The 23,855-nt window shown below is 47.3% G+C and overlaps 1 protein-coding gene across 1 annotated transcript in view; it reads right to left on the reverse strand.

The window, feature by feature from the left end:
* Positions 1-12,971: 12,971 nt before the first annotated feature.
* LOC135192834 (gastrula zinc finger protein XlCGF7.1-like) overlaps positions 12,972-23,855 on the reverse strand; it is a 46,981-nt gene continuing 36,097 nt past the window's right edge. Inside the window, exon 2 of the transcript XR_010309040.1 lies at positions 12,972-14,841. The gene's annotated coding sequence lies outside the window, so the exon portion shown is untranslated. The remainder of the gene's footprint in view (positions 14,842-23,855) is intronic.

The following is a 23,855-nucleotide window of genomic DNA, read 5'->3' on the forward strand; positions in this document are numbered from 1 at the left end:
GTAGAGACTGCTTTGGTTTGCGTGGAGCAGAAGGATGCAATCCCTCTGGAAGAGTGTTTTGTGTCTCGGAGTGTGGTGGTGAGAGGAGCATCAGCATCTTCCCCCTTTCAGATGTGAAGTCTTTGAAAGTGCTCTTAGTGGGAAGGAAAGATTAACAAAAACCTAAGATTGGCTGTGAAATGGGGAAAGTGAAACCCAGACCCCCCCAAATGAAGATTGGCTGTGAAATAGGGAAAGTCAAACCCAGCCCCCCCCAAAATGAAGATTGGCTGTGAAACAGGGAAAGTGAAACTCAGCCACCCCAAAATGAGACTGGCTGTGAAATAGGGAAAGTCAAACCCAGCCACCCCAATGCTAACTTTAATACAAGCATTAGACAAAGATGAGTAGTAGTATAATAATAAGTAGTGGTCTCCTAAGTAGTGGGGATGTAATCCGAGTGCCACTCAGTGTCTCCAGACCAGTGTCTTCTGTTCCCAGCTGCAAAGGTGTCTTTTAATTTCTGCTTCTGCTGAAACCTTCAACTGTGAGAAATAGAAGCCAAGGGGCATCTGAAAAGCAGGGAGTGGGAAGCTGATGGAGAGAGCTTGGGATGGAAATCTCTGTAATATTAAACCACAAAAAGGCATTTTTGCTGTTGCAGTAAATGGCCAAACTTGGGTGGTTTTGTCTCAGGCAGTGACTGCTGGTGGAAGAGTGTTGCAAGTGCCTGCCAACTTTGCTGAGGTGGTTTTTACAGGTTCTGCAGGGCTGTCTCCTGTTTCCAAAGGAATTACTCTTCAGTAAGCTAGTGCCTTGGTCTGGTTGATTGGATAGGGCAGGTGGATAGGTGATAGGTTGGACTGAATGGTCTTGGAGGTCTCTTCCACCTGGTTGATTCCTTGACTCTATGATCTTGAGCGTGGACTCGGTTCTTGTTCCCACATGTTCAGTTGGTTGTTGTTGATTGGTTTGGTGCATCAGTGATTTTGGAGGGTTGGGTTTTCCTTAACTAGTTACTTACTTGTTTCTTCACACTGCCTTATTTTGAAGCCCCAAATGCTGGTAGTGTTAGGGCTTGGGATAAGTGTAACAAGCCCCTTTGTCTCCTCACTGGCAGCCTGTCTTTCCTTCCCTTTCCAATTGCATGTCACCAGCGGGATGCCTGGTGAGGAGAGAGGGAATCCTCCTGCAGAGCAGCTGCCTTGCCAGGAAAAGTCCCCAGCAGCCGTGTGCACGCCTGGCTAAGTACTGGAGGAGCAGGGGAAGCACTCTTGTGGCTCTCTGGTTCTAACAGCTCTAAATTAAACCAAAAAAATCTCCAATTAAAAGAATATGTTAAAAAATTAGAGAAACCTAAGGAGCAAGAACAGATTTTCTCCAGCTGCAGCATGAGGAGGATTTGCTTTGCTTTGCCAAGGGAATTAAACTTTCTGGAGGTGTTCTTTTTTTATGGGATAAGACTGGATGTGATGCTTGGTGCCATGGTCCAGTTGATTGGATAGGGCTGGGTGACAGGTTGGACTGGGTGAGCTTGGAGATGTCTTCCAACCTGACTGATTACAGTTCTATGTGCTGGGTAACAGCAGGCTGGAAATTGGGGGTGCTGGAAGTGAGGCCGCTCTCAGCCCTAGCCTGGGTTTTAAATTTATACCTTCCTTATATTTTCTCTCCTTTTCTGCTGCTATACATTGATGGAAATAGCTTTTAGCATTTAGTGTGTCTTTGTGTATATATGCACACACAGCTGTAAAAATAGATGAATCTATGGAAACATGGAATCAGTCATGGATGTATGTGCATATCTTCTGTGCATGTAGGAATGAAAACCACTCTGTGTAAAGGTACTGTAAATGTATCATAGAGAGTCACAGAGTGGTTTAGGTTGGAAGTGACCTCAAAGATCATCTCGTTCCAACCCCCTGCTGTAGGCAGGGACACCTCCCATTAGAACAGGTTACTCAAGGCCTCATCCAGTCTGGCCTTGAACACCTCCAGGGAGGTTGTGGAGCACAGAATCACTCAATGTGATCAAAGATGTATAATTGGTTTGGTTTCTTACTCTGTGAATACACATTTAGATATAATTTAAACGTTTATATATATTTATATATGAATTTCTGTATTATATGCTGGGTAACACCAGGCTGAAAATTGGGAGTGCTGAAAGTGAGGCTACTCTCAGCCCTAGTCTGGGATTTAAATATGTACCTTCCTTATATTTTCTTCTCTTTTATGCTTCTATAAATCAATACAAATACCTTTTAGCATTTAGTGTCTTTATATATATGCACACACACCTATAAAAGTAAATGAATATATGTAGGTATCTTCTACATATGTGGGAATAAAAACACTTTAAATGGAGGTGTTATATATATAATTGGTTGGGTTTTTTAAACTATGAATGCATATTTAGATATATTATTTAAAGATAATTTATGTATCTGTTTAAATTCACAGAATCATTTTGACTGGAAAAGACCTTTAAGTTGAGTGCAACCATTCCCTGACTCCCTATGTATACACACAGACACATAAGACACTGCTAGAGTGATGCTGGTGGCAGGACACTTAGGGAAACCCACTCCTGCTGCCCTCTGGGTGTGCAGGAGGTTTCTCTTAGATCCCAGATGGTGTTTCCTAAGGAGCTGCCCAGGAGAAACCCCTCGGAGCTGATCCTCTCGTAAGTGGATTCCAGTGCTGGTGCTGCCTGGGTGCAGTGCCCTCACTTCTTGTATTCTCAGATGTGGGTAAACTGGGAGCTGCTGGCATTTGCCTTGGTGTGCTTTTCTGTAGCTGCCTTTTTGCTTGCCTCCTTGCCAGCTGTTGGTATCCAGGGATGGTCGCAGGGTGGCATAGGGGATGGCAGTGAGGTGGCATCAAGGATGGGAGCAGGGTTGCATTCTGGCTGCAGAACGGCAGGGATGCAGGGGAGCCCCCAAGGACATTCATTCACTCTTATCTGTGTGGGTTTATAGTTCCTCTGGCAGTTGGAACTTGCCCTTCTGTGCATTGCATTCATGCCCTGCCTACCCCTTCTCGCTACCCATCTGCCTTCCCTGGTGAGAGGCAGGTACTGGGGCAGGAGTGGTTCATGGCTGTGGCTGGCAGGGGACAAGAGCAGGGCACAGCTGAGGAGCCCTTGCAGCAGCTCTGCACATCCCTTGCCTGCCCAGCACGGTAGGGCCTGTGAAGCTGACAGCCATGTTCCTGAACAGCCTTGGGTTTTTAACTCCCCACCTGCTTGTTTGTTTTGGTTTGTTTTGGAGGGTTCTGCCCTTTCCACTCCCCTACTGATTAACCTTGAAAAGCTGTGGCCAGATGGGACATTGTTTCCCCTTCATCCCTGTTGTTCATACATCCCTTGACCTTTGCAAGGCCTTTGGCACCATCTTCCATGGCATTTAGTGAGCAAGCTGAGGCAATGTGGGATGGGAGAGCAGGCAGTGAGGTGGGTTAGGAACTGGTTGCAAGATAGAGTTCAGAGGGTGGTGATCAATGGTGCCAGGTCCAGCTGGAGAGCTGTGACCAGTGCTGTCCCCAGGGATCAGTGCTGGGCCCAGTCTTGTTCAACATCTTTGTCAGTGACATTGATGAGGGCACAGAGAGACAGAGTCTGCTCAGCAGGTTTGCTTCTGACACCAAGCTGGGAGGCTTGGCTGAGACAGCTGCAGGCTGTGCTGCCCTCCAGAGAGAACTGGGCACAGAGGAGCCAAATGAAGTCCAACAAGGACAAGTGCAGAGTCTGGGGAGAAATAACAGACTGCACCAGTCCAGGCTGGGAGGTGACTGCTGGAGAGCAGCCCTGTGGAGAGGGACCTGGGGGTGCTGCTGGCTAACAAGCCAGCAACGTGCCCTGGTGGCCAAGAAGGCCAATGGGATTCTGGGGTGTGTTAGGAGTGTGTCCAGCAGGTCAAGGGAGGTTCTCCTCCCCCTCTACTCAGCCCTAGTGAGATCTCATCTTGAATATTGTGTTCAGTTGCAGAGGGACAGGGATCTGCTGGAGAGGGTCCAGTGGAGGGCTAGGAGGATGATGAGGGGACTGGAGGGCATGGCTGATGAGGAGAGGCTGAGGGCCCTGGGGCTGCTTAGTCTGGAGAAGAGAAGACTGAGAGGGGATTGGATAAATGTTTCTAAATATCTGAGGGCTGCCAGGAGCAGGGGGACAGGCTCTGCTCACTGCTCCCTGGGACAGGACAAGGAGCAATGGGTGTAAGCTGCAGCACAGGAGGTTCTGCCTCAACACAAGAGGGAACTTCTTGACTGTAAGGGTCCCAGAGCACTGGCACAGGCTACCCAGAGAGGTTGTGGAGTCTCCTTCTCTGGAGACTTTCAAGGCCTATCTGGATGTGTTCCTCTGTGCTCTGTGTTAGATAGCACTGTCCTGCTCTGGCAGGGGGGTTGGACTTGATCTCCTTGGGTCCCTTCCAACCCCTAAGATCCTGTGAGCTGTGATTCCCAGCCGGGGGGGTACCCCTCACCTGCTGCTCTCGTCGCCTGCCCCTGCGCCATCCCTGGCATGTTGCTGATGCTGTGGAAGAGGAGAAGGTTTTAGCTGGAACAGATATTAACTCCTTAAGAGCATCAAGGCACAACCCCTGGCCTGGGAGAGGACCTGGAGCAGACACATCCATGGCTCTCTTGGCAACTGGTTTAAACTGGGGCAGATCTTCAGTGCTTCTCCAGCCTGGTGCTGACGGAGCCTTGCTTGTTAAGATCCACTACTGAACTGGGTTGGGCAAGAGCAAAACTTGTCAGGGATGACCTTGATAGACCAAAATTATATGTCATAAGAAAGAGAAGCCAAGGGCTGCCTTCCTCCCTGCCTGATTGTAGGAGCATTCCTGCCTCAGCCTGCCAGCTGCTGGCTCTGAAGAATTCAGGCAGGGCTGAGTTTAGTCCCTACCTGATGGTGACCTCCATTTTTCTCTAGGTACTTTCTTGTCTGGGACAGTTGCTCTCTAAAAGCAGGCAGGGCTGGGGGGGAGATGATTTGTTTCCAGTATGTTTCCCTGCTCCTTTTTTCCCCTGGTTCTTTGCTGAAATGATACTTACTGAAATCAGGAGGTGCCAGGCAGTGTTTGGTCTGCTCTGCAGTGCTGATCTGAGATGGAAGGTGGCTTTGTTAGAGTAAGATACTTCAAAGCTTAACTAGGGAAAAAAAAAAAAAAAACCAAAACTAAACTTTTTTTTTGGGGGGAGGGGTGTCAAAGAGTTGGAGATCCAGGGCTGCCATGGTATTTCCCTTGGCAGAGGTGTTTGGAGATCACATCTGTGGTGCAGTTCAGTTCTGTTGCTGTTAGTCGCTGTTAGCATGCTGACTGTTCCCAAAGTTGAGGAAATGGACTTACAGAATCCAATATGGATTGTAAATGTAAGACGTTTAATACACAAATCAGAAGGCTGTTTATACTATTACAGGATTACATGTCGATTTCTAATTGGTCCATGCAATACATTTTTGTGGTTTAAAGCATAATCATTAGTAGATACAAAAAGGTATTTTTTTAAGCAGTACGTGTGCTCATATATCAAACCCTACATTTCCAGATGTGCAGATCCTTTGTTCTAAGGTATATTCATGACTGATTCATTACTTTGTTTTACTTTGCACAGCTGTATCACAAGGACACAACATCCTCAGGCCAACCCTGCTTTTTTTCATAGAAAGCACGAAGCGGACACAGTGTCCTTGGGCTGAGTGGTGTCTTACCCGCTGTGTTCCAATCGCCTACGTATCGATTGCAAAGCAACAGCCCCTACAAAATTCCCCACATCTCCCCCTTTCTTTTCAAACACTGTAGCACCGATCCAATGCATCTGCCAGGATAGACATCGGAAGATGCAGGGTCCTAAGAATAACAAAACAATAACAATAAGCAATACTATTCCTACAGTTTTGATTAACTCTTTTGCCCAAGCTGAAATTCCCCATGACATTAGCCAATCATCAAAGGGGTTATGATTCGTTGTAATTTTCTCTGTATGATGCTGAAGCCAGTCTACCTTTTTATGGATTGAATCACTATGATCAGACAAGTTAAAACAACACATTCCTTCTACATCTTCACAGCCTTTTCCTTGTACTAAAAGCAAGTAATCTATAGCTGCTCTATTTTGCAGGGTAGCCTTTCGCAAACTATTTTGATCTACTGCAAGCTGAGAAATAACACTAGTAGTAACATTAGCTTGTTTTGCTGTCCAACATGCTAATCTCTGAATGGCTGACAAGGCATGTGCTGTTCCTATAGGAGGAAACAATGCTCCAAAAACTCTTGCTGTATGAGACCAAAGTTCCACTTCATCACTACAATCAGAGGTTAACATTTCTACATTTCTACGATTTCTTAATAGAGTTGCACTACTTGCAATATGATTTCGGATAAATTCTGAAGTAGGAGTTAGCAAAGAAAGGTGACCAATGTAACATGGCCCTCCGTTACTTTCTTTTGGGATTCCAGGCCACGCTCTTCTACCACAGATCAGGAACACATTTCTAGGCAATCTTAAGGCTTTGGTAATGTTAAGGCACATACCATTTGTGTTCCAACCATAAACCGTGTCTTTAGCACAAAAATCAGAGGTACTCCAATAAGGAAAATGATAGGATGTTAGATCTGTTCTTTGACGATTCGTCAGATTGTACGAGCCAAATATCAGACATCCTGACTGATTTGGCATTCTACTTCCTAACAGGTTGAACTCTTGAGGATCCCATGGTAAAGGGTCATTGAGGCTTGCAACTATTAATGCCATACAATGACTTATACTTTTTGCTGTAGAACAATCTTGATGTGTGAGAGATGAAAAGGAGGCTACCAAAGTGCGTTGATCATCAAATGGCAACCCTATCAGGCATGTTTTAAATGGGTCTGTGGCTGCTGATAAGTGTAAGCAAAAGGATGGGTTATTTGTCTCCTTTGCCCAATTCACCCAAAAGTTGTCTTCACTAGCCCACCCAAAATTCTCCTGCACCACAAAAATAATTACAATAGCAGATAACCAATACATATTGTTCAACATTTAGCTCAGATCAGTTGTCTCTGGTGACGTTGTGTGCAGCTTCTAAGTCAGCAATTTCTTCTATCGCCGTTTGATCATCCTCCTTGTTTTCCTTGGTTTCAGCATGTAGCCAGGGTCGCACCCACTTGGCTGGCAACCACCGCTCTCCGTCCTCTGTAATGACACAAGCATATCCACGACCCCAAGTTATTAATCTCCATGGTCCATTCCAGGTGGCTGATGAGGGGTCCCAAACTTGCACAGAAACGTGTGTTTCTTTTAAAGGATTGTTTTGAGTAAAATGTCTAAAGATAGGGGTTGACCCAACTTCTTGATTCGACTTTTGTGACCAGAGTTTCCAATTTAAAACATAAATGGCCTTTGAAAGAATATTGTGGGGGGAGTGGGAATGGGAAAACTCCCCCTGTCTTTGAAAAATGGCAATATATCCTTTGAGATCAGAATGCTTTCTTTCAACAATCGCCTGTCCTGTGCTATTGTAAGGAATTCCAAATAAATGTTTGATATTCCAGGCTGAAAGAAACGCTTCAACAATTTGGCTTTTATAATTTGGACCATTGTCTGTCTTAATTGTCTGGGGGTTTCCTAATACAGCAAATGCCATTCTCCAATGTCGACAAGTTGCTGATGCCCCCGATGATGTCATGGCAGATGCCCACAAGTCTGAACTATAGGTGTCTACTGTGACATGAACGTATTTTAGACGTCCAAATGACGGAACAATTGTAATGTCTGTTTGAAATAACTCTCTTGCCTCAGTCCCCCTAGGATTAGTGCCTTCTGATTGTAGGGGTGAGACCTTGGCACAATCAGGACACGAGGCAATAATGCCATGAGCAGTTTGCAGAGATATAGAGAATTCTTTAGACAAACTTTTTGCAGATTGGTGAAAGAATGCATGACTTACTTGTGCTTGCTTAATTGCCTGTGTGGCTGATTTGACAGAAACAGAAGGTTCATCAGTATCATTTTGCTGGGCTCCAGCACTCACCACCTCATCAGCTTTCATGTTTCCTTCTGACAAGAATCCAGGCAAGTTAGTATGACTACGAATATGAGTACAAAAATATAAACATTTTCTGTTTAGAATCAAATTCAACAATTGAATAATCACAGCTTCAATAACCTTGTTAGAAATGTGTCCAATAATTGACTCCTCTACTCAATTCACAACAGAAGCTACATACATAGAATCAGTAATAATATTTACAGGGATATTTACAAAGTCTTCAAACACCATTGTTACTGCTTTGAGTTCAAGGCATTGAACAGAAACTCCTTCTAGTTCTTTCACTACAGTCTTCCATTGTTTGGAAGTGTCACACCATTTAGCATAGCCATATTTGTGTGTTTTCCCAGAAGCATCAGTAAAAACTGTAACACCATTTTCAATAGGTTGTTCACATTTCAGTGCTTTCTGGTTTAACATCAATTGAGTACCAAATAGAGGAAATGCAGGATAATGATTATCAATAGATGTAGCAATCACTGCAGTAGCAAAAGAATATGACATGTTACACCATTCTTCTACCACTGATTTCATTGCAAATGGTAACACAATCTTAGTTATTTCTACCCCAAAAACATGACGTACTCTAAGTTTTGCCTTTAACAGCAAGGAACCAACAAGGTCAAGTTTGTGTAACAGTGATGCATGAGGCTGACTTTTTGGAAATAACCACTCCAATAGTAAGAATGTCTTCTGATCCTGTTCCTGTCCTATTGCCAAATAGTAATCATTGTCTTGTTGGCATAAATAAACATTGATTGGCAAGGCAGTATTGTAACGATATGCTTGTAATTCAGCTATTTTGTTATTAATTTTTTCAAGTGCCTCATAGTGCTGGTTTTGCAAAACTCTAGGTTCCGCTGGATGTTTTGATCCTTTTAGCAACTCTCTAAGGGGTTCAAGATCTTTATTAGTAATCCCTATCCATTGTCTGATCCATTGCAATTCTCCTAATAATTTTTGGACGTCGTTCACTGTTTCTATTTTCACATGTAGTGTAATTTTTTGAGGTCTGATTCTGCTTTCTGTCACTATCAGTCCTAGATAATTCCATGGTTCTTGGGCCTGAATCTTATCTTTTGCAATTGTCAATCCCCAGTGCTTAAGAGTCTGATAATGTAGTCTTTTCAGTTTCTGTTAAGGGAATGGGAGAAGCAATCAAGATATCATCCATATAATGTAATACCACGTATGTAGGGTGTGAACTCTTCCAATTTTGTAATGCTTGGTTAACATACCATTGACATATGGTTGGGCTATTACGCATTCCCTGTGGCAGAACTATCCATTCAAATCTTCTCATGGGGGCACTGTTATTCTTTGATGGTATACTAAAGGCAAATCGTTGAGTATCAGCAGGATCGAGTGGAATACTAAAGAAACAATCCTTAAGATCAATAATGTAGACAGCCCAATTAACAGGTATTGCAGCTGGAGAAGGTAGGCCTGGTTGTAACGCTCCCACTGGCGTCATTTGCTCATTAACAGCACGAAGATCGTGCAAAAATCGCCATTTTCCTGATTTTTTCTGTATAACAAAAACTGGAGTGTTCCAAGGACTAAAAGATTCTTTTATATGGCCTTTCTCTAATTGTTCATCCACAAGCTGGTTCAGGTGCTCCAATTTTTCATCAGTGAGCGGCCACTGATCAACCCACACAGGCTTATCAGTTTTCCAAGTCAGCTTAATAGTGGGAAGAGGACCTTTGTCAGTGGCCGCTATGAAAAAGGAGTAGACAAAACAAGTTGCCATTGGGAGAGTACATCTCGACCTAGCAACCATAAGGGTGTGTTCATGATTACAGGTGTTACTTTTGCAATGTTCCCCTCATTGTCTTTGATGTCCAATAACACAGCACTTTTTCTCATTTCTGCTAGTCCTGCTATTCCCAAAACCTTCTCAGATGAATTTACAATTGGCCACGCTTTTGGCCAATATGCAGCTGGCACTATAGTGACATCTGCACCCGTGTCAATCATCATCTCAGCTGTAATGGTTTTAGGGGTGATCTGAGTGTCGGGATGGATAATGGTAACAGAACGTGTAGGTTTGTTGTTAGTTATCACCTCAGAGAAAGCTATTAGTGGCTCTGTAGACCCAAACCCTCCTGTTCCTCTGATTTTAGGTGTTAAATGTGGTACACAGGCTTTGAAAGGAATCAATTGTGCTATCTTACTGCCTTTTGGAATGGTAATTGGTGGTGTAAAAACATTAACCATAATGTGAATAACTCCTGTGAAGTCACTATCGATTAATCCTGGTTGTACAAAAATTCCAGTTCTTGTAGCTGAAGATCTTCCTATTAGCATAGCTGAAGATCTTCCTATTAGCAAGGCAGAAAGTCCATACCCTAATGGTCCTTTACTGGTAGTAGGGATTAGTGTAACCTCCTGTGTTGTGATTGTTATTGTTTCACTTACGACCAAATCGAGGCCAGCGCTTCCTCTGGTGGCGGCGAGTAGATCGTCGAGGCAGCCTCCGTTGTGGGGGGTCCGGTCGCTTAAGATGAGGTCTGAGCTGCGCCCCCCACGCGGCCTCCCCCGTTTCCCTGCTGGGGCACAAGAGGTGTTCCATCCTTCTTAAATCGGGATTTGCAGTCTGACGCTCTGTGTCCGAACTTGTCACACTTGTTGCAGGTACCTGCGAATGGAGAACTCATCGACGATACTTGGTTAGTAACAGCCTTAATTGTAGGACAATGCTTTTTAAAATGTCCTGTCTGTCCACATTTAAAACATACAGGATTTGAGCCCTTGTCCCCCTTTCCTTGTGGCGAGCATTTGGACAATGCAGCTGCTAATGCAGAGGCATGAATTCGAGCCTTTTCCTTCTCTTCTTCCATCGGGGCTCGAGAGCATTGTTCTACCATTTGCAGTAAAGAAGCAGCAGGGGGTAAAGTGGCAATTAACCTCCGACAGGCAGCATTGGCATTTTGCATAGCAATCTCTTTTACCAATGTCTCTTTCATGTTGGCTGGAATGTCAGGTGCCATTTCAACACCTTCTGTAATTCTGTCAACAAATGCCATAAATGACTCAGAGTCTCTCTGTTTAATTTGCAAGTATGGTTGTTTTGGAGTGCCGACCTGTGGCAAACTGGCGAAAGCTTCAAGGGCAGCCACTTTGCTTTGAGCCAGAATTCGCAAGTCTAGCGCAGCTTGCCGCTGTGGGTCAACGTACTGACCGGTCCCCATCAATTGCTCTAGGGAGGCCACCCGTAAGGGATCTCCGTGTGGCAATGCCAAGTTATCAAGCTGTTTCTGCTCTAATCTTTCCTGCCACTTGTTAACAAACATCATATAACTCGTAGGTCCCAGCATCAGTTCAAACAGATGTTTAATGTCTGTGGGTATTAGTGTCTGATGTTTTATAAATGTTTCCATCTGTCTTCTGACCAGTCGATTGTCTATTCCATAATCTAAAATTGCTTTCTGTATTTTGGCAACTGTGGTCCAGTCTATAGGCTGCCAGTTTCTCTGTCCATTATTATCAATAGTTACTGGTGCAGCTGTAAACTGAAAATCCCCAGTAATTTCAGCATTGGTTACAACTCCCTTCCACCGGTTTGACATGTCAAAGTTGGGATCTTTTGGGATGTAATCAGAATTTCTCTGTTTAAGAGTCTCCTTTGACTTTTCCTCATTCGCTTTCCCTCTCCACCACTTCCAGACATCATCCACCATTCCACTTGCTGAATCCTCTTTCCTTTTATACTGAGGATACAATGCAAACCAATCTGCAAGCTTTCTCTTATCCTCCGCAGACAGTCTCGCTTCTGAACCATACTTAGACCGCAAATACCAATCGCCCTCCTCTATGTCCATTTCACTATCTCTGATACTTTGTAACACCCGTTGACGAGCCCTTTCCACTGACATTTTACCATCTGTATTTTTCTCTTCAGTAACAACAGCAGGATGAACACAATTACCAGACTCAATCTTTGTTAATTGTTTCTCAATATTTTTCAGACCTTGCGATAACTCTCTTTAACCACCCTTGATTTGGAAACTTTATCCAACCGTTGCATCTCATTCAATAGTTTAGTCATTGCATCTGCCTGCTCATGTAAAAGAGTCTTTAACTCCTCTTCCTCAGGAGGCAGAGGGACAGTTGCAGGGTCTATTTGCGGAGCTGATGGTACCGCTTGTCCCACTTCCATAGGCTCGGGGACTTGTGAACCTCCCACTCCCTTATCGGGGTCCCAATCAGGAATGAGATAATCGTAAGGACCTTGGGTAGCAGGGCAAACAGTTTTCATCTCAGTTTTTATCTCAGTTTTTGTCTCCGCGGCAGTTTTTGTCTCCGCCCCCGATCCCGATGTTACTTTATTTTTAGCATCTTTCAAGATGGTCTGAATTATTGCTTCAACTTCTGCCTCCGCTCCTATTTTTTGTACTAAGAGACTGATCTGTCGATAGGTTGAAGCAAGTCTTTTTGCTTCTTTATTATCAGTCTGGACAGATTCCCATATTTCCTCCCCTATATGCTTCCACGTCTCGTCTTTAAAAACTTGTGCAGTTTCCTTGAGTAAGCCTCTACGGCGTGCCCAAGACAACAAATCTGTCACTAGAGCCCGATCCAGCGGGTCTCCAGCTTTCTGTCCAAATTTCAACAAGGCTTCAACAGAAGCTTTTTCTATTCCCGGGGCCGTATTCCCCATTCCACGCCTTTTCCCTGCTCTAGGCAGCCGACTCACCTGCTGAGTCGAAAATCCGTGGTACCACTCACGCCTCTCTCGGACGCCCGTCCGCAGCCGCTGCGGAATTTCTTTTCTTCTTCCCCGCTTTGCAGTCAGCTCAGCTCTCTTCCCGGGTATCAGGTCTCTTGCTGATCATGTCGGGGGTCACCAGATGTCGCTGTTAGTCGCTGTTAGCATGCTGACTGTTCCCAAAGTTGAGGAAATGGACTTACAGAATCCAATATGGATTGTAAATGTAAGACATTTAATACACAAATCAGAAGGCTGTTTATACCATTACAGGATTACATGTCGATTTCTAATTGGTCCATGCAATACATTTTTGTGGTTTAAAGCATAATCATTAGTAGATACAAAAAGGTATTTTTATAAGCAGTACGTGTGCTCATATATCAAACCCTACATTTCCAGATGTGCAGATCCTTTGTTCTAAGGTATATTCATGACTGATTCATTACTTGTTTTACTTTGCACAGCTGTATCACAAGGACACAACATCCTCAGGCCAACCCTGCTTTTTTTCATAGAAAGCACGAAGCGGACACAGTGTCCTTGGGCTGAGCGGTGTCTTACCTGCTGTGTTCCAATCGCCTACGTATCGATTGCAAAGCAACAGCCCCTACAAAATTCCCCACACAGTTCAAGGCAGAGGCCCTTCTGGAGTCACTGCTGACATAGTGATCACAGAGTCAGCCAGGTTGGAAGAGACCTCCAAGATCATCCAGTCCAACCTAGCACCCAGTCCAGTCCAATCAACTAGGCCATGGCACTAAGTGCCCCAGCCAGGCTTGGCTTCAACACCTCCGGGCATGGAGACTCCAGCACCTCCCTGGGCAGCCCATGCCAATGCCAATCACTCTCTCTGCCAACAACTTCCTAACAACATCCAGCCTAGACCTGCCCTGGCACAGCTTGAGGCTGTGTCCCTTGTTCTGTTGCTGGCTGCCTGGCAGAAGAGACCAACCCCACCTGAGTACAACCTCCCTCCAGGTAGTTGTAGACAGCAGTGAGGTCTGCCCTGAGCCTCCTCTTCTGCAGGCTGCACCCCCCCAGCTCCCTCAGCCTCTCCTTACAGGGCTGTGCTCCAGGCCCCTCTCCAGCTTCGTCGCCCTTCTCTGAATGAGAAGGTCCTGATGAGAGGCCCATGCCCAGCCAGCAGCCCTCTTTGCTTGGGGAGCTGCTTTAAAATGTCTCTGCTGTTCAGGTTGGGGGGGGGTTGCTGACAGGGTGAGCCAAGGGAACCCAAAAAAGGAGAGTGGCTTCTCCATGCTTTGTCCTGCAGCATGCTGTGGGCACCAGTGGTTCCCAGGCTGGGAGAGGAGGATGTCTGTAGTGATGTTCTGCCTTGCAGCTTGGGATAAGGCAGATGAAGGTGTTGTGGGGCTGGAAGGTGGAAGACTTATCTGGGCAGTATGTCCAGTTCTCTCTGCCAGCAGGGAGAAGCCAGTCCTGGGCTTTGGTTGGGCTCTTGGAGCTGAGAAGGGCTTGTCCCTGGAAAGCTTTCAGGTGCTGATGGTTTGAGACTCACTGGCACTTGGGCTGGGATTTGCTCAGGCTCCTGTGATCCGCTGCCAGTCAGCTTGGGAGCAGGGTGCATCTCTTGGAACAGGCAGGAGTGGTCCCCCTGGGAGCTGAGCCCCTTCCAAGACTGGACCTGAGCTTCTTGAAGTAGCTCCTCTGAGGAATGTTGGTGGGTTTAAAAAAATGCAGTAGGTCCCATTTTCTGCAGTGAGCCTTGCAGGGTGTAGGTGCTGCGAGTGGTGGTGCTGTGCCAGCCCCAGGCAGGTGACAAGGACACTGCAGAGTTCAGGCTGTTGGTGAATAGTGCAGGATTGTCACTGCTGTAGCCCCTCTTGGACCACATCCCCCTGACTGCCTCCTTCCTGGAGTGGGGTGGCAATGGATTGGAGTGGGATTGGATAGGATGAATCTTGCTCCCTGCCTCATGAGGATCTTATGGCTGTGTGCCCCACCTGGAAACTGCTGGTGGCATCTGGGGAGAGGAGGAGTCTGTGGCTGCTGGCGGGCAGAGGCTTGGTAGCGCTGCAGGAGAGCACTGTTCTCTCCAGCTCTCACTTCTCCACTTTTTTGGAGTGGTCATTTCTTTCAGTGGGCAGAGGCATCCCTGCAGAGACATCACAGAATCAGCCAGGTTGGAAGAGACCTCCAAGAGCATCCAGTCCAACCTGTCACCCAGCCCTGTCCAGTCAGCTAGGCCATGGCACTAAGTGCTTCATCCAGTCTTTGTATTCTAGAAGCCTTTATGGTTCATAGAGGAGATACAGGGGAGGTCCTTGCCAAGACTTTCCTACATGCACATGAATGCAATCCCCCAACATACAGCTAAAACCCAGAGCTTCTTTTCTGCTGGGACACCTCACACTGATGCTTCCCGGGTTTAATGGGTTTTAATCCCATCCAAGCATTTTCAAGCTTTTCAAATGTTCAAGGCTGCAAGTACACTTTCAGGGAGGCTGCCCCCATCCCTCACTCACCTGCTCCTCTGTGGCATACTCACACCCTGCCCTCCCCACCAGTGGCATCCAGGAAGGAGAGAGACGAGGACGGCTGACAGGCTGTGACCTTTTTCTCATGGGAGGTAGGTCGTGAAGCAGGCAGAGTTCTTGGCCATGGTGTGGAGTTGGGCATTCAGCAAGAATAGCCATAGACAGTAGATCCCTGGAGTGGAGGCTCCAGCAAAGGCTGGCCTGGGGGAGCCATCTGTCAAAGCCAGGCAGGGTTCTGGTGAGCACACCTCCTGCTGGATGCAGCCATAGGGTTTATTGTCCTTACTGACTGCACCGTGCCTGACCATACCTCGTTGAGCAGCACCATGGCACATGAGGCTGCTTGGTGGTTTTGGCTGCTCTGCTCGACAATGTCCCTTCTGGGGAGTTGAGCTGTGAGTTTTGCCATGCCCTCACAGCCCAGATCTCAAGGAACATCCTTTGCCTGCCAAACTGGGAGCTGAGCTTGCTCGCCCACTGAGCCATTGTATGGAGAAGTTGGGGCAGTCTGACAAAGTTCCCACAGGTTGGGAAAGGGGAAACATTGTCCCCATCTTTCAAAAGGGGAGCAAAGAAAGCCCAGGGAACTACGGAGCAGTCAGTCTCAGCTGTGTGCCAGCTCAGACATGGAGCAGATCTTCCTGGTAGCTGTGCTCAGGCACATGGAGGTTAGCGAGGCGGTAGGTGACAGCCAATGTGGCAACGCGAGGTGAAAGTCCTCCTGACCAGCCCAGGGCTTGTACAGCAGAGCCACAGCTCTGGCAGGTGCAGGAGGAACAACTGATGTCATCTGCCTGGACTGGTGCAGGACACTGTCCCACAGAGCATCCTTGTCTCTGAGGTGGAGAGATGTGGGCTTGGTAGATGGACCACTCAGGGGGTAAGGAACTGGCTGCATGGTCACACTCAAAGAGTTGTGATCAACAGCTCCGTGTCCAGGTGGAGACCAGAGACAAGTGGAGCTTTTCAAGGGTCTGTTCTGGGTCAGTGCTGTCTAACATCACTGTCAGCCACTGGGACAGTGGCATTGAGTGCCCCCTTAGCAGTTTGTGGATGACACCAAGCTGTGTGTTGCACTGGACTCAACTTGAGGGCAGGGATGGCATCCAGAAGGATCTCAACAGGGTTGTGAAGCAAGCACCTGACAGCTGCATTCCACTGCCTCTACAGCAGCAGCAGCAGCCCAACCTGCAGTGCTGCAGTGCCTGTCTCTGCCTAGCCCTGACAGGTTTAGGTCTCCATGAAAGTCAGCCTTTCCTCCTGGTCTTGCCTTAGTGCTGGCCCAGTGCTACCTGAGAAACTCTTTGTTTGGCAGTGCTGTTTGCAGGGACCCAGGGTGCATCTGTGCAGCAAGCAGCTAGAGCAGGGACCAGCCTTGCCACTTGGGCCACTTGAAGGTCTTGTTTCCCAGCTGTGGAAGACCACCAGTAGAATCAGGGTGTTGAGTGTTGATGTTTGCAGGTGAGCAGGGCCCACCTGCTGCAGATTTGGCCCAAAGGCTCTGGGTGTTGCTGCCCATCTGGTGGGGCTGTTGGTGGCTGGGTGCGTGTCCCCAGGTAGCGGTCAGGCTGTCATCCCAGTCCTTCCAAGCATCCTCCTTTTGCTTGTCCCAAGGCAAGACAGAGCTTCCTAAACCCAGCTTCCAGTTGCCAAAACCTGGCTGTGTTAGAGAGCTCAGCTCTGATTGTGGCAGAGGTGGTGTGGCTCTGCTCTGAGCAGGGCATTAGAGCTGGGCTAGGTGAGATCACGCATCCAGGTGCACAGTGAATGAGTTCATGGCTTGGCTGGATCCTCTGTGGGCTTGGTTGTCTCACAATTCCCCAGTGCCAGGCTGGGGAGGGTTTTGGTGACTGTTACCTCTTGGGAAGCCTTTGGAATCCTTTGCATCCCCATCCCAAGGCTGCCCCTCAGCGGTGTCAGGAGTGCCACCCCAGGCAGGTTGGGTGTGTGGCCATCTGGAAGGGCAGGCCTTGGGGATATGTGCTTAGATGTCTCCTTGGAAAGCAGCCCTACAGTGCTTGGAAGTGGTGGGCATTAGCAGGATGCACTTTGGGAGTTCCCACCTCAAGGGACACCAGGGCCATGGAGGGTCTTGGAGTCCTGTCCCCACCCAGCTGGCCATCCCAGGGCAGTTCTGCCAGAGTGATGCATAGGTCCCAGCTGTGCCTGTGTGGCCATGACTCTTTTCAGGTCTCTTGGTAGGCAGAGGACAGAGCATTGTGGGGGCGGCTTCAGCCCCAGCAAGTAGTGCCTGGGGTGAGGCTGGCAGAAATGGCTTTCCCTGGCAATAAGCTGCTCCAGCTCAGCCTGGAGAAGGAAGATGATTTGGCAGGCTCTTACCAGCTGCTGTTTGACTCTTGGAGAGCCTTTGTCCTCTTGCCACGGTATGCCTGCAGACCCTAACCCAGGCCTTTGTCTTTGCAGGAGCAGGAAGATCCAGATCCAAAACATTTCCCCCACCTGCAGTGGGAGGTAAGAAGTGGATGATCCTGAACACCATCCCATTCACCTCTTCTTCCACCAGCTGAGCACCATGAGTTCTGCTGCTGGAGTATGTGGCCAGCACACGAGCTACCTCTAGTAACCCCAGGAGGGAGGTGGAACAGGGCCTGAGCTCCATCTCTTGCCTGCTTTTGGGTCCCTGAGCCAGAGGGCAGCTCTGAGGAGTGGGGATAGGCACCGAGCTAAGGGGATGCAGGTGGATGAAGGAGCTCAAGCAGCTGGGTGACACTGGCTCTTTGGCAGGTGTCTGTGGGTGAAGCAGGCTCTTCCCCTGTCTGCTCCTTCCCTGTCCAGCAGCCTCTTCTGCGTGCCTCACCTGCCCCATTTGCTGCTCTCTCCCTCAGGTGCTGGGGGGCCTGTTAGCTCAGTATGGGGTGGTGGAGAACGTAGAGCAAGGTAAGATAGCCCAGCATGGTTCTAATCTGTGTAAAAGTGCCAGTGCTGCTCTCAGGCATTGCCCATACCAGAGGAAACCCAGTGGAGTGAAGTGTAGTTTTCCCAGCCACTTGTACAGGGCTAAAGCTGTTCTCCCTGAGGACACAAACCCTGCTGGCAGGGATGGGGCCATCTGCCTGGCAGCAGGATGTCCTGGGCTCAGTCCTTCAGCCCCAGGGCTTCTGATTGCTTGCAAATCAAAACAAACAATTGTCCCTGTCAGCAAAAATGAGCTGAGGGTTGCTGGGGGTCTGCTGGTGCATGGGTGATGTGCAGCTGTGCATCCTTTTTGGCAAGGGTGGCAGGATCTGGCCGTGGCACTTTCCGATCCTTTGCCAACCCAGCCCAGTCCTTGCCATGGTGGAAAACACAGTGGTGCACAGTGGCTATGCCTTGTGGCACAGGCATTACCCTTACACCATCTCCACCTGAATCCTAGAGTCACTGATGGTTCCTTGGTGGGCAGAGGCTGGGAGCAGTGGTGATGCTGCTCTCCACCCTTGCTCTTCTTCTCTTGCTCTTGCTCCAGTCAACACAGACACAGAAAGAGCTGTTGTTAGTGTGACTTCTGCAACTAAAGAAGCAGCAAAAGTGTAAGTGGATTTGTTTCTTTTTCTCTGTATTTTAGCACCACTCAAACCTTTCCTGAGGAACCTGTGACACCTTCCAGGATGCTTCTTGTCTCTTACAGTGTGAGCTTCAAGTGCCTTAAGGGTTCTCTGTGTACCTTCTCAAGGAACAGCAAGCAGATGATGGTTTTATCTTGAGCTGTGTCATCTCATGTGTCTTCTGTCAGCTCTCTTTGTCCCACTGCTGGGCAGACTCTTGCCTTCTCCTTTTGCACAGGGGTGGAGTTTCTTGTGGAGCTCCATGCTACATGCACAGGCACCACTGGTCCAGCTTGGGGCCATCAGCCCTGTGGTTGCTCACTGTGCTAGTTAGAAGCAAGCTGGAATGTTTTGGTAAAAGAACTAGATAACAGGCAGTGGAATGAAAAACATGGTGTCTCCTTCTCTCACAGTCATGTTGAGAACTTTGGGAAGAAGAAGCAAACATTCTCCATTTTGTCTTTTTCTTCTGCCTTTGCCTTCAGACCCGGTCACATCTCATTAACCTTGCTCCTACTAACCTTGCTCCCTAACCTCTTGGCTGCACCTCTCTTCTTCCTGAGAACTGGGGTAAGGTTGAGAGGGCCAGGGGAGGTGTTGGGGTGGTTTGAGAGCCCCTCCTGGGGACTCAGGTTTCTGGGAGGGGAGTTGTGCTTTTGTATTGTTTATCCTTTGTATATTTCTGTATATAATTGTATATAACTGTATATATTGTAAATAGCTGCTTGTAAATTCTGCTAGCTGTAAATAAATTGCTTCATCTATATTCCCAGAGGCCGTCTGAGTTAGCTGGGTACCTACAAAGTGGGGGGGTGGGGGGGTAACCCCCAAACCATCACATTTTTAATTGGCTTTCCCAACGTGGGGCTAGATAGATTTGAGTGATTGGAAATTAGCTCTGGGAATTAAGATGAAGCTAATCAAGCAGCTACTGTATTTGGTTGGGGCATTGCTCTGGTCTGGTTTTGTTTTCTTGGCATTTAGTTGGATAAAAGGTCAAATTGTTGCTTATTTTATTGATCTGGCTTATAATAAGGCTAAAGCTAAGGTTTCAGATATGTTCTGGAGCTGGGGTGATTTGATTCTTGGTTATGCTGGTTTTAATATCTCTGAGAATATTACCAAGGACATTACAGGAGCTCTGGTCAATAATGTGACAATCAATGGAAATTCTGCTTTAAATATGGCTCTAATGAGAGTTATTCAGCCTATGACAGGAATTCCAACTGTTTGCTTAGGCACATGCTCATATAAAACTGTTTTGCTACTCACAGTTTTTAATATTTGCCTCATGATTTTAATATTCATATTAATTTTGGCATTATTGGTGAAAAATTCAAAGCCAGCTTCTGTAAGAGCTAGGAAAAATCCTGTGTCTCAGAAGCAGTCTCTTTCACAGCAAAACAAGGGAACACAGTTATTGGCTTCCCCCCTGCCAGCCTCTGCCCCTCCTTCTCCAAGTGCTGGGAACACAGCCAATGTTCCCGCCACTAACATAAACAATAATGATAACGGGCAGAGTTTGGCAGGCGTCCCAGGAGTACCGGCAGGTACCCAAGGTCAGAGCGTTTCTAATAACAACAACAATCCACAGAGTTTGGCAGGAGTCCTAGGAGGACAGGCAAATAATCCCACTAATGCTAATAATACTACTAATGCTGGTAACGCTAGCCCAGTCAGTCCAAATCCTAGTGACACCAACTCAGCCAATTCGAAACCCCAGCGAGCAGACCAGAACCAAAATCCTCCTGCTAAAAGCAAGGCAGATTTGAACTCACAAGCTCCAGGTCAGACCCCTAATAATTCAAACCCTCCAGGTCAGACCCCTAATGATTCAAATCCTCCAGCAGGTATGTCCAAGTCTGTTGCTGTTCAGGCCTTTCTGGCACCTGCTAAGGCAAAAGCTAAGACAAAGTGTGGTTCACAGGAGGATGTAAAAGAGGGGACCTCTAGTGATCAGCAAGGAGAAGAGGAGGAGGAGATAGTTAGTCTGCGAGACCCTGCAGATATGCTGAGACATCAATACTCAAGTGAGAGGAGCGCTGTGAGGTTAGCTGCCAAGAGAGAGGATGGTTCCAATGAGTTTAGGAATGCTATGAGGAAGATTGTGTTAGGCCAGGCACCACCAGAACAACAGGAGGAAGAGGAGGTAGAAGATGACATCCAGGGCTCCAAGGATCCACTCAGAGAGGTCAGGGAAGTTAGGAAGGAATACACAAGGGAATCAGGTGAGCTAATCTTAAGCTGACTAGTGAGATGCCGTGGCATTGGTGCTAATGCCCTGCAGGTAGGAGACAAGTCTGCCAAGCAGCTGGGACCACTCACTAACGACAGTGGAGTGGACAAACACCTAGCAAGTCCTCTTGGTAAGGTTAGCTTGTGGACACGCCTTCTGTTGGCTGTGGCTATGAGATATCCTTCCCGGGATGATTTGCCATGGGCTGCCAAGAAGTGGAACACCGTTGAGCAGGGAATTAAGCTTCTGAAGGAGTTTGCTGTGAAGGAAGTGCTTTATGGAGATCATGGCACTCATGAACCTGATGATATTCCTTTGGGAACAGGTCCTTCATCCTATGCTAACATCTTGGCCAGTAAGTTTCTAGCAAGGAGTGATAATGGAAGGTCTTTCACTGTTGGTGAATTCACTGACCAGCTCAGGCAGATAGAGGATAGCTTGTCACATTCTGGCCTAATCTCTGCTATACAAATTATGACCACAGAGATTAAAGATACTATGAAAGAACTGAAGGAGGATCTTAAAACCTCAATTTCCAATCTGGTAAAGGATACCATTCCTGCATCATCTGAATGGGTGCATGTTTCTGCAGTCAGGAACAGATGCCCACCTCCTACAAGGCAATGCCAGTCCAGGAGGAGACAAATTCCACCCAGACATCAGCAATCACGTGCATCACTGTGGATACTTCTGTGTGGGAGAACATGAACAAGTGGGATGGTAAACCTACTTCAGCTCTTTCAAAAAGAGTCAGGGATCTGCAGAGTGGCAGAGACAGAGGCAGCAATGCCAGGAAAGTAGCTGTCACTTCTTCAGCTCCCCAGAGCAACTGCAATTATTCCAACAGTTGCAGTTCCTCTCACAACACCACCAATCATTGTGTACACCCCACATGCCATGTTCAGCATTAGGGGTGCCCTGCCTCCAGCCAGGAGGAGGAAAGGGATAGTGGAGAGAACCGAATCTTTTGGAATGTATTCATTAGGTGGCCTGGCAGTTCAAGAGTTCGGAAATACAGGGCTTTAGTTGATACAGGTGCTCAGTGTACTTTATTGCCATCCAATTGTAAAGGGACAGAGTCCATTTCTATCTTTGGAATCACTGGTGGATCTCAAGAGTTAACTAAGATACAGGCTGAGATCAGTTTAACTGGTAAAGAGTGGAAGACACATACAACTGTAACTGGTCCTGATGTGCCTTGCATTCTAGGAATTGACTTTTTGAGACAAGGTTGTTTCAAATATCCTAAGGGTCACAAATTGGCTTTTGGAATAGCATCTGTAGAGATTGAGGATGATAAATTGAAATTGTCCATTAGGCCTGAACTTTCTGATGAATCTGCAGTTGTGGGACATCATGACATGGAGGACCTGGAAGTGCCAATTGCAACTCAAACTGTTCATCATAGGCAGTACAGAACTAACCGTGACTCTTTGTTGCCTATTCATCAGCTGATTCGTCAATTGGAGAGTCAGGCTGTCATCGAGAAAGCTCATTCACCTTTCAGCAGTCCCATCTGGCCTGTGCGTAAACCTACGGGCGACTGGAGACTCACAGTTGACTTTCGTGCCCTCAACGAGGTGACGCCACCCATGAGTGCAGCTGTGCCGGACATGCTGGAACTCCAGTACGAGCTGGAATCGAAGGAGGCTAAATGGTATGCAACCATAGACATTGCTAATGCTTTCTTCTCTATTGCCATAGCAAAGGAGTGCAGGCCTCAGTTTGCATTCACCTGGAGAGGAATCCAGTATCAGTTCAACCGTTTGCCTCAGGGGTGGAAACACAGCTCAACCATCTGTCACTCAGTCATCCACAATGCACTGGAGAAAGGTAAAACTCCAGAGCACATCCAGTACATCGACGACATCATTGTGTGGGGCCAAACTGCTGAGGAAGTCTTCGAGAAAGGTAACAAAATCATTGACATTCTGTTGCAAGCAGGTTTTGCCATTAAGAGAGACAAGGTCAAAGGACCTGCCAGAGAAATTCAGTTTCTGGGTGTGCGGTGGCAGGATGGTCGCCGTTACATTCCTCAGGATGTGATTAACAAAGTCTCCACCATGGCAGTTCCCACCAGTAAGAAGGACACACTTTCTTTTCTTGGTGTGGTGGGATTTTGGAGACTACACATTCCTGGTTTCAGTCAGATTGTCAAACCTCTGCATGATGTGACTCGTAAGAGAAACAATTTCGAGTGGGGACCTGAGCACCAAGCAGCCTTTGATCAGATCAAGCGAGAAGTAGTCCATGCAGTGGGCTTGGGACCTGTGCGATCTGGTCCGGACATTAAAAACATTCTGTACACGGCTGCCAGTGACAATGTCCAACTTGGAGCCTTTGGCAGAGAGCTCCAAATGAGACACGTGGTCGTCCTCTTGGTTTCTGGGGATGTTGTTACAGAGGTTCAGAGACAAATTATACCGCAACAGAGAAAGAGATTCTAGCAGCCTACGAGGGAGTGAAAGCAGCTTCTGAAGTGATTGGAACTGAGTCACAATTGCTTTTAGCTCCTAGACTGCCAGTTCTAAACTGGATGTTCAAAGGCAAAGGTTCATCACCACATCATGCCACAGATGCAACCTGGTCTAAATGGATGGCTTTGATAACCCAATGAGAATGAATGGGTAATCTTGACCGACCTGGTCTGGTGGAGGTGATCACCAACTGGCCGGAAGGCACAGACTGTTCCAAACCTCCAGAGGAGAAAATAACTCGTGCTGAGGAAGCTCCTCCCTATGGTGATCTCTCTGATCAGGAAAAGAACTATGCTTTGTTCACAGATGGTTCATGTTGTCTTGTTGGGAACAAGCGAAGATGGAAGTCAGCAGTTTGGAGTCCTACCAGGAGA

The sequence above is a fragment of the Pogoniulus pusillus genome, chromosome 44 (genome assembly GCF_015220805.1).
Source record: "Pogoniulus pusillus isolate bPogPus1 chromosome 44, bPogPus1.pri, whole genome shotgun sequence".
Taxonomy (NCBI): Eukaryota; Metazoa; Chordata; class Aves; order Piciformes; family Lybiidae; genus Pogoniulus; species Pogoniulus pusillus.